A 12,103-nucleotide genomic window follows, 5' to 3' on the forward strand; every position below is an offset into this window, starting at 1 on the left:
TTGGATAGAGGCATAGCCTCAGATATATTCCAATTAATTGTGTGGCCTGACAGACCCTGCCACCTTTCCTCTCTCGTGACTGTTGCCCATGTTATTCTATGCAGTTTACAGAGTTATGCATGTTCCCTGCCAACTCTCTAGCTTTCTAGCTTATGGGAAAAAAATATATATTTCTTTGTATTATTACCTTAAACTGTTTGGATTTCTACACTAGTGCACCATTTATCCCAAAGAATATTTAAAAAAAATCAAGAGCAGCCAAAATAAATATTCTTTATCCTCTCTGTCCTAACTGTTACCCATGTTATTTTATGCAGTTTACAGAGTTACGCATGTTCCTTAAATGCAACACGTGGAAGTTACGTTGTTAAGCGCCTGCGCACTGCGCTCCTCATTAAGACAGGTGAATAAATTAGACTCGGAGGTCACACAACAACTTTATGATTAATTTCCTAAGTTGAGGGAAACTACCGAGTTGCCATGAGTCAGTGAGAGAGTCCAGGATATCCAGGTGAGTTAGCTTGACGAGTTAGCTGACTAGCATCACAACTTGGATGTGAAACTGAAGCTTTTTAGCCGCCCACGTTGCTAATGTAGCTAAGTGCTACATTCATCTCAGGTGGCCTCAGGTAAAAGCTTATTATTGTGTCTATTTGTAATGTTTAAAGCTGTTATGTGTGCAGTGTAACGTGTGGATTTGTGGTATTTTGAAAGAGTTGTAAGGAAAACGCGTTTAAAAAAAATATGATTGTACTGAAGAGAGACTTTTGAGCAGTCATCGCAATCAATACACCCTAACAACTTGACAGTAAGGAAGGATGAATTGCTAAGAATGAATATAACATTGTGAAGGAGAGGGAAAAAAGACTTTTAGATTTTCCTTTTTTAAGGGATATTATGAAGTTATAGAGAAGAAATATGTATTTCTGAGCTTTGAATGTCTCCTCTCTTTTAAAAGCATCTCTAATGATTACCTCTCACTTTAGATTGACTTTTCCCCGGCTGCAATTATTTCTTTATCCACTCTGGTAACCAACGCCTAAATGGATCTTTAGTGTGTGCACCTTCAATTAAAGCGCCGTTTTCATCAAACGGCATCATCACTCTGCGCAATCAATACACCCTAAACAAGTCGGGCCGAACATAAATGCCACATTTGCAATAAAAAAGACCTGCGAGTGAGCGGCGCACGTGGGAGTTCATTGTTTTATGATATGTATACCACCCACTCTGCACCTTGCAAACACATGTACATATGCACCGTGGATCACCGGGACAGTTTAATGGTCTGACAATATACAGCAGCCCCTCTCTCTCTCTCTCTCTCTCCTTCTGTGACCGGTTTAGAGCCTGGAGCCTGTAAAGGAGAGGTAATCATTGCATCATAGGAATGACAGCTACATATGTAAATGTCATAAGCAGCCTCACTTTTTTTTTTTTTTTCTTGTGCAGGAATGAATTAATGCTGAGCTGCTCCCAGGAGGGAAGTGTTTTTCAGAGATTGAATCCTTTCAGATTCCCTCCTTGAGACGGGCTCTTGATTTAAAAAAAAAAAAAAAGAAAAACGCAACTATGGATGTGAATCATTAATAATGATAATAAATGTATCTGCTCATACAGATTTTATGTATTCTTGGATGTGATGTTTGAACAAGGCCGTCTTCTGAGGAGGAACGAGTCGCAAGGCCCTATTCCATTTGTATCTATTGGAACTTTAAATGTGTGCGCTGCCACGCCACCGAACGCATCACCGCTCATCAGTTTTCATTTATATCCCCGACCACGCCGCAATTGTGGTAAATCTCAATCAGGGCTCATTACTTAGCCTGCAGGTATTTGACACAAAAAAATAAATAAATAAATAAATAAATCTGCTTTGGGGTTTGTTTTTTTTTCCCTGCAGCAATCTTCATGAAATTAGGGTGGTTACTCAGTCATTTCCTCTCGGTCATCTAGTGTGTGACAGTAGAAAAGCAGGTTGTCCTCTATTTGAATGGGTTCTGGGCTTATTTCCAAGGTTTTTAATCCTCATTTCATTGTGCACTCAGTCTAGCAAAGCTAATGCAGGCGTGCTGTGGCCAGTCTTTCTGTATTTTTTTATTTTTTTCCCCCCCCCCTGAACTGTGTGATGGTGCTAGTTAGCCAGCCAGCAGTGGGGTTGTTTCATACCTGCTATTTGGTGTATGTCAATGTCTGTCTCTGCTGATTAGATTTCCAAAAACGACAGTGCTCCTATTTAAAAAAACAAAAAAAAAACAAAAAAAAACAAAAACAACAAAATAAACAAGACTATTAAAGCTGATGATTCTTTATAATATATCTATCTATCCAGCCGATTCTTTTCTCCACCGGTGATGAGACAGCGGCAAACACGGGAGGAGAAAGTGGCTGGAATTGCACCTGCGACAAAGGAGAAGAAAGGAGTGACAACAAAGGGCTGCCGAGATGATTCCACTTCCATAAAGGGGAGGTCAATACGACGCTAAATTACACAGCTGAGCTGAGCTGCACGGGAGAGGACTGAAGATGAGCCGCTGGGACAGGGATCCCACATCTCTTCTCGTCCTTGGAGGACTGCAACGTCTGTTGAGGTGAAGGAGAAGTTGCATTATTGTAATTCCAGACAAAATCTCATTATGAATATGTCTGAGCATGCTGCCGAATACCAGACTACCAGCTGAATTACACATATACCGAGTGTACTTCCATACTCCCTAATTATTATGTCCCATTAAATCACCAGTTGAAAATTCGGACCCTTAGATTCAGCACCACTCCACTGACCAACAAATCTTGCTCTTCTCTATTTCCAAGGTTTTTAAATCATCCTCCTCCTCCTCCACTGCATACATCGTCTCTCCAGCATCCAGTACGGTGATTGTACCTCCACACAACCCCTGTCGTCTCGTCCATATTCCACCCTCCAGCACAGTTTGTACACGGATTGAAAAAAGGCAAATAATAGATTAGAAAAGAAAAGAGCTGGACTTGCACCTGTGACCAAGGAGAAAATGAAATAAACATCAAGAACTGAAACAACACCAGCACTTTTGTAAACTATACCTGACAATAAAGACCTACTGGAAATACATGTATGTTTCGGTCTTCATGATCTCCACTTTAACATGGAAATCCTCCTTACTGTCCCCTCCTTCTCTCAAGATTAGTTTCTTGCTTCCGACTTTCCTAGCAGTTCCTCATCACATAACACCTAGCTTACTGTCCCCTGTTCCAAGAAAAGCTTCTTTCATTTCTTCTTCTCTTCATGCTTCCTCCCAAGAAGGTGGTTTCTCTCATAGCAAGCTAGGACACGTCTCTTCATTAAAGAAGGCTTGTAGCTTCATGCTTTCCAGTAAAGCCTCCAGTTCTGAATGAAAGCTTCCTCTAAGGGTTTCAATAAAAGTTCAGTAGCTGATGGTTCATCATCGTATAACCCCTGCTTACCATTGCTGAGAAACCAGGGGAGGAGACACGGCCCCCTCCCCCGGCTCCGCAGACCAGCAGGCATTGGATTTGAACCGGCCTCTTGCACCTTTGGTTACTGCAGTAGCACCTGTTGGTCACTGAACTGCCAGTTGCGTAACCCTCCACACTACCAAGTCCACTTTGCAGTGGGACTTCTTCTCTGGGCGCTTTTGACTTTCAGCTTTTCAGTCCGACTATTATAAGAATTGAACCCAAACAAGACTCGATCCCACGACCTCAGGACCGCTGACCAGGCCTCTATCAGCCCGAGCCAACAGATCTGACGGATGTTCTTCTTTTCTTTCACATTTCACTCTTTCGAATGTCAACCCTCAAAATTTAACCAAGACTCTGAACCCACAACCTCTAAACTTCCAACCCTTGTCTTATCCTGCTGAGCTATTGTGTTCCACAGAATTGAAGACTCTCTCAGAGTTTTGGAGTCTTTTTTTGAAAAGCAGTTTTAAGAACTCAGACAGACTCAAGGATCAAACCTAGAATCTCTGAGCTACCTGACAGCCCTCCAACCCACCGAGCTACAGGGACATCTACCTCAGGAGAGCTTGGTTGAATTCAATTAAAGCCCCCACAGTGTTGGACTGAGAGACTGGCGCTTCTGATGACAGATATTCTTCGTTTAGCTGTAGTCAAAGAGTATTTCAGAGGTTTTCACCCGTTCTTCCGAGCAGCAAGAGCCAGGAGCTTTTGGCTCTTTTATTTGAAGAGCGGTTTTCAAAACTAAGACTGACCCAAGAATCAAACCCTCATGCTCAGAACTTCACGACAGCGCGCTAACCCACCGAGCTACCTTGACATCTTCTTTGTGACAGGTTGAATTCATTTAAAGCCCCCACAGGACGGTCAGATGGGATTCGAGCACCAGCCGGACAGGTTCAACTACTGAAACAAAGCCTCCTTTGAATTATTGAAAGGAGGTAGGTGAAAAATTCCACTTTTTCCTTAGTTGTTCACACTCCCTATTTAAGCAAGCGAGTAAGATCACGAGAACTTCCTCATTGACTAAGTTGCCTGGGGAGTAGCTGTAATACTTTCTAATTTAGACAGTCTAAGAGTGTGTGTTCGGGGGGTTGGGTTTGAGTGGGGCTAGTACAATATTATGGCACCAGTGAGGGTTGGAAAGTGTGTGAAAACGATCTTGTGAAATGAAAGTCCTGTCTGTAGAGAACCTTATCAAGATGAGTTCCGCGGGACTTAAAGGATGTAAACATTTACTCAGATAAAATCAGCGCCGGCGGTGGAAATGAGGGGGAATGCCGTTCCCGAATCACCTCAGGTGTGTTACAGCGTTAACTACAGGCTACAAAAATGGATTCATGATGAAAATAAAACCATTAGCCCGCTGATTATTGGGCTATAAATATGAGTAGATTATACTTTGAATGAGAAATATTTTTAGTCATAATTAAATAAAAAAAAAAAAAAAAAAAAACAAATGGAAAATGTAATTAAAGTTTGTTATTGTACCACGCTCGTCACTAATCAGGCCACAGTTAAACTTAAAAAGAAAAACCCAATTTGAAATGGAGAATTGAAAAATGCGCCAGCCAAAATAGGAACGCTCGAGCCGAAAATTAAAATTTGTGAAGTCAAAAATTGAGATTGAAACCTCAAACGTGAAACCGGAAATGAGGAATAGACAAGCTTCAAATGGCAACACTTGAAAGTTTAATCGGGAATACGGAATTAATTCCATTTTCCCGTTTGCGTTTCAAGTCCATCAATAAGAAAATATCAAGGAGGAATAAGCAGGTCTGGATGACAGATTGTTTCAGGTCGTAGCTGTCTACAATATCCAGTTTTTATTTTTTGTGCAATCCATTCAATTCTCTTGGCTTGCTTGTTGTTGTTACTAACAAATCTCTGAATGTAAAAACATGTTTTCTCCCAGGTGGCATCCCCCCGAGCTTCAACGTGGACATTTCCACCACCAGCTCGGGGGTGGTGGCTTGAAGCACGCAGTGAAGTGGATGCACTGTGATTCCTCCCCCCTGAGCTCTACACAGTGACCTTGCAGCACAATGTGGGATTTAGACCCGCTGCCTTCCACTAGACGGGTCTCCACGCCGTGCAGGAGCCATGTCCTTTGGACAGAGACAAATCCAGACGGCTTATCCATTCATGAATTTATCAGCAGCAGTTGGAATCGTAACTCCTTTTTTTAACAGCTGATCAGCCTGAGCTTTAATCTTTTATGTCGTCTTCATTCGATCCCCTGTTTTCACCCAGAACATGTTCATCTTTCTCAAATTGTGGCAGGATTTGGGCCGTTGAAGGCTTTATTGATAGGACGGCTTCAGAGATGGCAAGAAACAGGAAGAGAGAGAAGGCGGGTGACACCCAGCAAGGGGCCCAAAGGTGGGACTGGAACCCAGGGGGGCGCTGCTGCGAGGGAAAAAAAAGCCTTGGTTCATGGGACGCACCGCTCTACCAACTGAGCTAATGGGCTTTAACACGTTTAACCCTGGTTAACAGTTATCACCAGTCTGGGATCGCTTAATTACACCTACCCTCCGAATCCTCAGCGCCGTCTATTAAGCTTCAAACGGCACGACTCGACGACTTGCAGATTCAGAAATGGGTCTGGAAATCCCCCGGCCAAACTCCGCGGTGACCCTGGGATTTGAGTAATTTGATTTAGAACCAGTATCTAATTGAGGCGTCACTCTAGGCGGGTGTTCGCGCCTTACTTTTAAAGGGGCTCAAAGCGTCCCTGGGTGTGTGAATAATGCAAGTTCATCAGCAAATCTTTTTGGTTCTCCGAGTGATCCGCTGCCAGAACCCCATTAAAAAAAAAAAAAAAAGTTTGATAAGGCCCCCAAAAATCCTGATCTGAATCTTCTTTGGAGAAATCTGAGGGAACGCCACCAAAGTTTTCTTTTTTTTGCTTTTTGTTATCCGGTAACTTCTCTTCATGTTCCTTATTACGTAAAGATGCTGAATTCTCTGTGGCAAAGGATTAGACATGCCTGCCTTGCACCATCCATGCAAATCCTAACAGGAGAGCGCAGATCAGAGCGCAGGCAATACAAATAATTAATACTCAGGGGCACTGGAGTTCTGGTGCTGGAGGAATGCTGCAATAAGAAAATAATTTAAAAGAAAGAAGAGGGGGAAGGAGAGAGGGTGGGGGAGGAAGGCATTTGACACCTGTCAAATTATTGACTTTTACGCATTTGATCATGCGAGGTGGAGACCTTAAATCGATGCGATGAGCTGTTGCGTTCACCTTGAGGCCGGCGCAGAGCTGTGGAGGAAGCGTGTTACAGGTGAGGTGTCAATCAGCAGGACATGTGGACATCACCATCCATCAAGCGGTAAAAAAAAATCCCCCTCCTCTTGTCGCATCCCCCTTTCTCTGTGTGTTCTCTCTGCCCTCTTCTCTTTCTTTTCGTTGTTGCGATTGCAGCAGCGCACTGCAGGCGCCTTTCTGCTGGCGTGTCAGCCCGCGATGACCCAACGTGGGCAGCGCGAGAACATCCAATTGTCTCCGCACAGCGCAAGTCCACAACCGCACACAGCTCCGAACATGTACCGCCGCTGCTCGGTTACTGCTTCAGGTGAACGTCGTGAGGCTTTATTTTGCAGCAGTCGTCTCACATTTAGCACTGGCACGCATCCATGCTTCAAGTGCTCGCAGTGTTTGTACCAAACCTGCTCATTTGTCTCTAATTAACTGCATTCCATGTTTTTTTTTTTTCTGAAAATTGCACAAATAAGTGAGGGAAAATCACATCAGCAGAAGAGCAAAAACAAGGAAACCTAATTAGCTGTCGATGGCCTGCGTCAGGCTTGATCAACACCCCGCGCTACATCCGTTGTTATTACATGTGATGGGCGCTTTTGATACAAACGGATGAATTGTTGTTGCTTCGGGGATGGTTGACGAGCCAGAGGATGGATCTAAATGACCATCGCTATGCACATTTGGAACCTCGGCTGAAGATTGCGGAGTAAAGGGGTCCTCCAGCGGAAGACACATTGAAGCAACACGTTTAAAGAAATTCTGGAGAAAGATTCATCCATGTTTATGGTCCGACGCCAAAGACCGAGTATTTTAATTTCATTGGTATTTGACAATTGTCAGGGCATGAGACTTTGTGCAGAAAGTTGCATAATGTTGCTTTAAAGTGACAGTGATCAAAAGCAAAGAAGCAAAGGCCCAGATATGCTGACTTTTAGCCCAAAGTATGAAAGACAAAAGAAGAAATAAGGCCAGAAATCTCTTGACTGTTTGTTTGTCCCTCGTATATCTCAAGAACTGTCTGTCGGATCTATTTCATACTTGGCAGGTGCGTCGCTGAGGAGCAACGGAAGTGCAGTGTCAAATTTGGTGTAATTTGGGATCGCGACATATTCATGAAACTTGAGTAAAGAGTGACAGCAGCAGGGGAGGGGCTTAGGGCTCAACCCAAGTCACTCAGTTAGATACGCACACAGGGAGCACTCGACAACAGTAAAAGACCCGGTATTTGATCTTTATTGGTATTTGATGATCTGGGTATGAGATTTTTTGCAGAAAGTTTCATAGTGTTGCATTAAAGTAAGAATCAAAAGCAGAGGCCCCAAGTGTGGGTCAAACTCAAAGAATACTGGAGCCTAACATTCCCATGATGCTAAATAACCCAGATGACATAACCAGTGTCGTCTAATCTAACTATAAAGCCAGAAATCTCTTGCCTGTTTGTTTGTTCCTTGCATATCTCAAGAACCATCTGTCAGAGCTACTTCATACTTGGCAGGTGTGTTGCTGAGGACCAACAGAAGTGCAGTATTGGATTTGGTGTACGCAGCAGACAACAGTCTGAGTAATAAGTGAGTCATAGAAAAATCATTTTACACGCGTGTTCTATATACAGAAAAGTAGACAACGTAAACAAATATTGCCTTTACAATAAAAGTCCCCTTTTGTGTATTTTTTTTTAATTAACTTGTAAAATTATCGCAAAAATGCCTTTCTCAGCCCAGCCAAAGATAAAATCGAAGCTGTTGTTGAACCATTTGGAGTATGGACATGATTCTGGACTCTTTTTGAAAAGTCTGTTTTTTTTTTTCCCCCCAAACAGTCAGAAGCTCTGTAACTGCTTCTGGCATTGATCTACAAGAGTTCGAGCACACTGAAAGATTTATTATTCTTTCTGGTTTTCTTTGGTATTTTTTTTTTTATGCAAAAATCAGCCTGCAGTTGACCTACAACTGCTGCTATTTGCTGTAAAACATTTTGGGATTCTTACATGGACCAAGTTCAAATTTAATGACAGTATCACTGAAAATTCAGATCCAACACTTGTTTAAAATATCCAGATGCCTGGCAAAAAAAAAAAAGGGGAAAGAAAATTGCAATTTTGTGACCTCAAACTACCACTGCCTGAGAGGAAAAGTAACAAAAACTAATAGTAGTTCTTCATGACCTCATTTACACAAACTCTGTGCTTATAAAATGGTCAAAAGCAAGTGCTGAAGTGCATAAAACTATGTTTAGGCCACGGCACACCGATCTTAACTGCATATTCAAGGATTTTAAATCTCACTGGCTACATGATGCGTCTGTCATCTGGTGGCTGGCGTGTGAGTGGCTCAAGGGAGAGGGGAGGAAACAGAGTGGGTCTTCTGTCTACACGATCCTTCCGCTGGCTGTTGTGGGCTCGAGGGCGGGCACAGAAGCTAGTAACTGGTCAAATGTCAATCACCTGTAAATAAGTCGTTTGTCCGCTTCTTTGTTGGTTGGTTGGTTTGTTGACTGTTCTTGCCCGAAGTGGTTTTATTTTGAAATGGTCTTCAAGAATGGAATCGCAAGTATATAAGCTTCTCTAACGACGACCTCAGTTTAAACGTGGTACTCGTGCGGAGTCGGTACACCCAACCAAACTGCAAGTGTGCGACGAAGGTCTGCCTGGTGCTGGCGTCACTTGCAAACGATGACAATGATTCAGATTATAAACTGTGCTGTCACATTGTACAATCCGTTTTTTTAGGTGCTTCTGAGACTCTAAGTTGCCATCGGTAGTGTTTTACATTTAGACGACTGGATCACACGTAAAGTTGAGTTACAGCCACCGCGGAGCTCAAAACGCACGAATTTAACATGCTCCACAGTCATTGTTCTCTTCCCTCCTTTTTCCCTCCGCTCATCTGTCTTCACTGTCCCTCAATAAAGACCTGCGCACCGCCGGAGTGATCAATCATCGCGGCGGTCGGTGAAATGTCACCCGGAATGGCGTCCCACCTTTGACCCCTTTGTCGGCGGGCAGCACATGTGTGCACGTGAATGAAGACGGATGACTCGACGGCGCTCTGGAAGTGGTAATTGTCAGGTCGCGGCTAATGAACTTCAAGGGAAGGACTACGTGGTGAAGAGAGAACAGAGGGCTGATATAGGTGTGTTTATTGGGATATATTTAAAAAAGTACAGGGGATTCTCTCGCCTACAGCGTTGCTTCATTATGTATGGAAATGTATGGCCGACCGGATGAGTTTAATAAGCACCAAAACAGCTATAATGCGCGAGCACGGTTTTGATGACACTGAATCATGTTTCTGGAGGAAAATGGTAATCAGGGTGGACGTGAGACAGCAGTTTCAGAACATATCTTTAAATAAAAGCGATGGTGGGATTAGCGGGAAGAGGACCTGCATCAGTGTATTGCAATAATTTGCCCATTTAAACTTGTTGCTCCGCAGATCTATAAAAATGAAGTAATGACACTTCGGAGGCTCGGCCGGAGTTAAATCCAATCGTATCGATCCTCCAGAAGCTCCCATTGTTCTGCGAGTCTTCCACTGCACTAATCAGTCATTTGTAAGAGATTTCATTTTGGGAGTAACCGCACCAGACTTAAGCATAATGGATGAAGGATGGGGGTGGGGGTAAGATTGGGGGGGGAGATCAATCACGACGCGGTGGAGCCGAGTGTGATGACAACATGAAAAAGCTTGTCAAATAGCCCCTTTTAATGCGAGGAGCACGAGTCAGGTGCACACACACACATACTCATAATCGTGATTTATTCATAGACTTTTACAGTGGTAGAAATGCTCCATTTTCTAATACATCTATTATTTAAAGATGGGACCCTGTAGACATTGCTCAACAGATTGTGGTGTAAAAAATGAATGCAAACTCCCGAAAAACTGGGAAGCGCGCATACGGATATGTGTGCCGTCTCCCACGTGTGTGTCTGTATACGGGCGCCCGTGCTCCCAGTTTTGTTTTTTTTCCCCCCTCCGCTCTGAACGAGCGCTTGCAAACTTCTCTATAATAGATGACAATCACAACAGTTGCCTCGAAAACACACCTGCTCCTCGGAGATAGAGCTACCGCCAAGCTCCTTTTTTTCCCCGATGCCGAGCAAAATGTATTTCGCAGGAAAAACTTTCTCGCCCAAAAACACAATTTTCTGTTTGCTTTGAGATCCTGCGAAAGATTGGAGACCCTATACAGATTGTAAACACGAGTATATGAGGGCGTGAAAGGGGGCCGCCACTGTATATCTGACAGAGGCGAAGAGGAAAGTCGTCCGTGTCCTTATGAATTCCATTTTCCTGTTTCATATACATGAGGGACAGCGTATGTAAAGCACAGATAGGACTGGATATGTGGTAACAGATATTTGGAAACAGGGTCTCACAGGATCAAGCGTAAACAGCGTAAGATCCTGGATGGCTCGCTCTCTCCAGCCGCAGCCTCGCCCAAAGTATAAAGAGAATATCTTTGAATGTCTGGAACATGTCTTCTTCTTTATGCTCTTTTAATTTGCAATCTGCACGAGTGAATGTTGCATGCCGGCGGCATTAGTGAGAGGAGAGCTGCTGGAAAAAAAAGTCCAAAAAGGGCTCAGTTTGACATCAGTTACATGCAGACAGTCTCTTTGTGACTCTGTCTTTGACTCTGACACCAGACACTGCTGTTCGATACCAGTCAACACTGACCCAATGTACACTTTACACATAGTGTTTGAGTGGATCAGAGTGCTCTTAAATATAAAAAAATGTGTAAAAATTGTGATGCATCCACTTGCGCTCCAAAATTAAATGTTCAATCAACACAGACGTGGCAAATGAATCATTGTGACACTTCGGAGGCCAGTGTCCATTATTTTGCTGGTATTGCTGGTAATGGTATTGTACGGAAGAGGATTAGAATTAGATTAGAATTTTTTTTGTAGTTCTGACTTTAAAGTCAGAATTCTGAGAAAAAAGTCAGAATTCTGAGATTAAAGTCAGAATTCTGAGATTAAAGCCAGAATTCTGAGAAAAAAGTCAGAATTCTGAGAAAAAAGTCAGAATTCTGAGATTAAAGTCAGAATTCTGACTTTAAAGTCAGAATTCTGAGAATAAAGTCAGAAGTCTGCACATGTAAAAAAATTTTGAGTTCTGACTTTAATCTCAGAATTCTGAGAAAAAAGTCAGAATTCTGACTTTAATCTCAGAATTCTGACTTTTTTCTCAGAATTCTGACTTTAATCTCAGAATTCTGAGAAAAAAGTCAGAATTCTGACTTTAATCTCAGAATTCTGACTTTAAAGTCAGAATTCTGAGTTTAATCTCAGAATTCTGACTTTTTTCTCAGAATTCTGACTTTGAAGTCAGAACTACAAAAAAAATTCACATGTGGCCCTAA

The 12,103-nt window shown here is 42.8% G+C and overlaps 1 long non-coding RNA gene across 2 annotated transcripts; it reads left to right on the plus strand.

Annotated features, from left to right (window-relative positions):
- The first annotated feature begins 380 nt into the window (after positions 1-380).
- On the plus strand, positions 381-3,091 carry LOC115577262 (uncharacterized). Of its 2 annotated transcripts, none has more exons than XR_003983069.1 (3): positions 381-511; positions 2,333-2,591; positions 2,815-3,091. It is a non-coding gene; the product is annotated as an uncharacterized LOC115577262 (long non-coding RNA). The 2 variants fall into 2 exon arrangements; XR_003983070.1 differs by having other exon boundaries at positions 398-629.
- The last annotated feature ends 9,012 nt before the right edge of the window (positions 3,092-12,103 follow it).

Source organism: Sparus aurata, chromosome 24 (assembly GCF_900880675.1).
Source record: "Sparus aurata chromosome 24, fSpaAur1.1, whole genome shotgun sequence".
NCBI lineage: Eukaryota > Metazoa > Chordata > Actinopteri > Spariformes > Sparidae > Sparus > Sparus aurata.